This window comes from Pseudochaenichthys georgianus, chromosome 16, assembly GCF_902827115.2.
Source record: "Pseudochaenichthys georgianus chromosome 16, fPseGeo1.2, whole genome shotgun sequence".
NCBI classification, from domain to species: Eukaryota; Metazoa; Chordata; class Actinopteri; order Perciformes; family Channichthyidae; genus Pseudochaenichthys; species Pseudochaenichthys georgianus.
Genome location: NC_047518.2, coordinates 28011672 through 28017671, shown reverse-complemented (window position 1 = coordinate 28017671; position 6000 = coordinate 28011672).

Sequence of the window (6000 nt, the reverse complement as noted above, 5' to 3'; positions counted from 1 at the left end):
TCTACTAGAAATAAAATGAAGTAGCCTACTTTTGCTGTGTAGCTACTTTGTGAGTAATCCTCTGTCAGAGTCTCCTCCTTAGTAGGCTACATAATGCATGTTTTTCTGCTATCTTTGATGAATGATAAAAATATGATTTTAGCATTAGTTCTTAATTAAATTGATACTGTTTGACTTTGTATTATTTAGCCTGCTACTTACAATACATTGAAGTACTTTTACTGTGTATTGTTTGAGGAATACTCTGTCAAAATCCCCTGCTGAGAACAAAATCTGGCCACTTCTGCTAAGTTTGATGAGGGAATTATTTTGTGTTGCCATTAGTTCTTCGTGAGATAATTGATCCTTTTTATTTTATTTGATTTTATATCCAGCATTCGGATTAGTGCGCTGAATCTTCATCACCAAGGCATCTACATCGTCATCGTTAATTGAAGAGTATAGGTCTGATTTTCTACAGTAGAAAAACATAAAAAATATATATGTGTAATGTCATTTCAATTATATATTTATTACATAAGCAACAGCAACGTTAGTTAGGTGTAACAGTTAGCATGAACACAACTCCAGTTATATTAACATTAATTTATACAGTGGCTGCAACTTCACGTGTATCAGGAAACATCTCTGACTTTAGTCATTTTTGATGAATAAACAAAAACCGCAATTTCACGATACAAACAGATTTCGGTGTAACAATAGTCATATCTGACAGAGCAGCTGTTAATAATAACTGACCTAACTTGTGTGCAACGTCAACATAAACGTGTTGGCTAACGTTGACGAACATCCACCAGTCTAACATACTCCATTTCAACCATCTCTTCGTATCATATTGCTACACAATACTAAATCATTGTTTGTCAATCATGTTTTAATTTTGTAAACGTTAACTGTATTATACACGTTTTTGCCCACCAGTCTCGTCCATAGAAATAAAATAGGAGTAGAACGGACATTCCCATTCAAATCAACGTAGCAGGATAATGGATATTATATTTTAAGATAATGCAGGTTGGTCAGAGCGGCGGCCATTTGTATGTGTACCATTGCCATAGTGACAGTTGTAGCGGGCTGACCATATAAATAGAATATGAGTATACTCGTATTCTATTTCTATGGGCTCGTTATTTGTATGACGTTAGCTCGATAGAACAATAATTTGATTTTACGTTAGCTCAAGTAATTCACCTTAGGCCTTCTTCGACCGATCTCCTCTGAATTGTGCGGGATGACACACCAAACAGATCCGCGATTTCTCGGGTTGATAGACCGGACAACACATACGTGGCGAGCATATCGCCTGGAATATCCAGAGGCGGGCGTCCTGCACCTGTGCTTGAAACAAATTCTTGGACATCTTCCACACGAACACGGTGCTCAATCAGTGTCAAAGTATTAACAACTTCGTCATCCGTGTTGATATCTCGAAGAGCGCTTATCCGCCCGAGTACTTCGATAAACTCTTCAATATGGGACAAAATAGTCTCTGTTGGCAAACCGTGTTGATCAATTTGATCTGCTAAGGATAGCATAGCATCTTGGAGCCCACCGACGTCTTCCATGTTGTTATTTTCATTTAGTAGTTTGCCTTATAGTCCTTCTCCTCCATTTTCTTCCTCTTCTCGAGTAGTCAGTGTGGTGCTGTTGCTTTGGTCTGGGTCTCTGGACCTGTGAGCTAACCACGCCCCGTTCATTTGCATATAACGAATGGAAATGTCTGATCATGAAATACAAGTCACATGAAATAAGCCATTATGAAATACGAGTCTCTTGAAATAAAGAAACGCGTCATTATGAAATACAAGTCATCTGAAATAAATAAATATGTCATTATGAAATATGAGTCTCTTGAAATAAATAAATGTGTCATTATGAAATACAAGTCTCTTGAAATAAATAAATGTGTCATTATGAAATAAAAGTCCCATGAAATAAATAAATGTGTATTTAAATGTACATGTATACATATTTATTGCCTAATTTATTTATTTTATAATTTATTTCATAGGCATATTTATATATATATGTATTTATTTAATTATTTATGTATATATTTATTTATTTAATATTGGCTTAAATGGCATTCCATACAGTAGAAGCGGCTGGGACTCCCAGCCGCTTCTACAGCCAGTCCCCAACTCCGGGGACTTCCGGCCGGGGACTTTGAGCGGCAGTATACGCCGTGAAGTGGTTTGCGGCCTGCCAGTAAACCCAAAGCAGAAGAAGAAGAAGTGACATCAGCGGCTTCATTTGCCTAATCCACCCCCAGGGACTTTTTCCGGTGTGAACGCGATCTGTATTTAGTTCATGCGAACTAAAGAGTTCGCATGAACTAAATTCGCATGAACCTTTGTGGGAAAAGTACTGCAGTGTGAATGCGCCTATTGTGTTGGAACTTGAATTCAGTTGAGTCATCTTGAAGGAGGAGAGCCCCATCTAGTGGTCCCAAAGAAAACAGCAAATTGTGTTTCCACTGTCAACTCTATCAGTCTATCAAAGTGTCAAACTCTAGGGGGCGAGTTTGGGGGACTTTGGGGGACAAACAGCTACAGTATGTTTACCCTGTGGGTCTCCTAACATGTTTATCCTTGTAATAGGATAAACATTAACATTGTAGTTCAATCCTTGTAATTCATTATTTAAATCGGCTACAGTTTGTATTTTGTGTCCAATATATTTTGACTTTTAATATAACAACACTTCTAGAGAAAGGTGACAAAGTGCTCCAAAAACAATGGCAATCACTGGTTTACAGTTGTGTATAATAAATGTATATCTGTATCTGGATTATGTAGAATCTTAGTCAGCAAAGTAACTTATTTATCCAAAGGTACAAAAATAGGGAAGCAAGAAGTACAACATTTCATTATGAAAATGAAGAAGTATGAAGTAGCCTAGTTTGTATGGTCATTTGGGATACGTACTAATTGTGTCTATATGCTTTGAGGTGATCTAATGAACAGTTGGAATTTCAAAACAACACAAAAATATTTGGAGAACTCTTCAAACTGCTACTGACAGACACGTAGCATTATCATATGTGAATCTTTACCAAATGTTACCAAATACACACAGTAACAAATCAAACCACAACAGCAGCGTCTTGTTCTCATGTCACACATTTTCTCTGGACTTTGTGGTTTTAGTGTCAGGCCTTTTTAATTCTACGCAGGCAGTACGTGAACTTTTGAAAACCCACAGGAGAGACATTTCCCATGATGTCGAAGAGAGTAAAAGACTCTTTGAATGCAGCACATGACACAGTATGACAACTATACTGGGTCCCTTTGACCTATTGTAGAGATAAGTAATGTGAATCTGTTCTGCTTAAACTTGGTAAAGGAACGAATGGAAGGGAATTTACATTATCTAAACATCTGTACTACACGAGCCTTCAGCTTAGTGTACATCTTTGTTCTACTCATAATACTCTTGGATCAGTTATTCTAAAAGGAAGGTTATACAAAGGGATGAGAGAAGCAGCAAATAGATAGGATATGACAACAAGGGGTGAAGTCTGTCTTTATGGCACTTTATCAAAACAATGCCAGAGTTCAACCAGTGATTGAATTGCAGATTATTAAACTTTGAGACCTTTTCAAACCCAGGATTTTATTAAGCAATTAGGTGACGTCTTTTGCCTGACTGAGGATGACTTGTCCTACTTAACCTTAACCTTGACCCACAATGAGACTTCACTTGTGTAAGTCTTTCTTCTAAAACTGTATACATGTTTTGGAGGAGAAAATGTAATTTTACTTTTGGCCACAAACTAGTTTTAAAATTAAACCATAGAAAAAGGTTGGGGGTTGAGATAGATGGAGCTGCAATAATTGTATGAACAATGAACAATTTATGAAAACTCATCATTTAAAATGAACTAACAAGTACCGACATCTGTCGGAAATGTTCATTACTTTTTAGTTTGATTTAATAACACAGACCTCACACCTCCATGATTTCCTTTCATTTCTAATTTCCATATTTGTTTTGAAGTTTAGGTGAATAAATTATGTTTGCTTGTAACGTCATATGGTGTGGACTCAGTTTTGGTCATTTTTCATTGGACCGGTTTGTGAAATTATGTGGAGAAAGCCAGAAATAAAATAAAAACAGGAAAGAAAAGTCAGTGGTGTTTATGTCTCCAAAGTTTGTTTTGTTAGACTTTAAAGGCACCTATTATGCAAAATCAACTTGTTCATGTCTTTTATACATACACATGTGTCCCCTCTGTGTAAAGACATTCTGAAAGTTTCAGGAAAAAAGATTTGCTCACTTTTTGTCCTGATCCATTTATATATAAACCTGTCTGAAAATGAGCTGATCAGATTTTGGCCACTTTATGATGTTAAAACGATGTTTTTGGCTTGTGTAACCATTAGCCAATCACCAACCAAGGTACCCCCCCCCCCCCCCCCACACACACACACACACACACACACACACACACACACACACACACACACACACACACACACACACACACACACACACACACACACACACACACACACACACACACACACACACACACACACACACACACACACACACCTTATCACCTGAATCTCCTCCTAGAGCACCATTGTGGTTTTTTTTAACCAAATATCTCTCAGAGGGGCGTGGGGAGTGGCTCCTTATTTTCATCTAGTAACAGACACAGAATCAGCACTTTTGAAACAAGCCTGAAACAGAGGGGATTGTGGGATGCAACACTGCATGATCTGGTATTTGGAGCCAAACACTTCAGAGACATGTTTTGTATAAATCTGAGACCTATAATATATTGATGAAAAACTGTGGCAAGCAGATTTAGCTTTTATTCATTTCTGGAGGATATCAAAAAATATCTAGTAAGAATGCGAGTTCTTGATATAAAAAATGCAATTCTTACTAGTAATAATGTTTATTTCTGATATCAAGAATTACATTTCAACTAGTCGAAATGCCAATTGTTGATATCAGAAATTGAATTACTGATATCAGAAATTGGCATTTGAACTAGTTTAAATTCCAACTCCCATTGAAATGAAGGAGAAAAACGATGCTAATCTCACTAGTTGAATTTCTGATATCAAGAATTTGCATTCTAACTAGTTAAAATTCAATTTTTTGATATCAGAAATAAACATTATTACTAGTAAGAATTACATTTTTGATATCAAGAATTTGCATTCTTACTAGTAAGAATAGATTTTTTGATATCCTCCAGAAATGAATAAAAGCTAAATCGGCTTGCCATAAAAAACAGTATAATAGGGGACCTTTAAGTAATAATTTCAAACTATCTGAATTGTAAACAATGTGAAGCAACGATTCACTTAAATAACCGATAATTTAAACCCCAAGTTTTGCTGGGGTCTTATGATATAACTCACGATCCAGGTAGTAGTGTTATTTATATTTATATTGTGCACACTATTGTGTACACAACACCACACAGCATATATCCTATTTGCTAACGAGAACATAGGAAAAAAATTAGAATATACTTTTCCATATATAATAAAACGTGAATAAGGTTGTCTGTGTGGAATGTTCACTTTAAAGTAACGCAAGCACAATATTAGCATAATTGTGTTTCTCCATGAAAAATAAATTGATGAAGTTGGGAGGCGTGGCTTACTTCAGGATAGCGCAACGGCCCTGCCCTGTGTACCAGTTTATTGACACTCCGTCTGCATTTCGACATGCAATCCTAAACGTCTTTCACAAAACGCTGACAGTCTTAAATTATCGTGACACTTACAGTTCAGACTTTGATGGATTATTTGCTATAAAACTCAGACCAGATGACCGGGGGAGTCTCACACTGACAGCCAGCAGCACTGAGAAACACGGGCAGGTCAAAGCTGCACTTTATTTATCTGAAGCTCTTTCGTCCCGGGATAGAGGCTACCCTACAATAAAAACACGAGAGGAGGAGGAGGAGGAGGAGGAGGAGGAGGAGGAGGAGGAGGAGGAGGAGGAGGAGGAGGAGGAGGAGGAGGAGGAGGA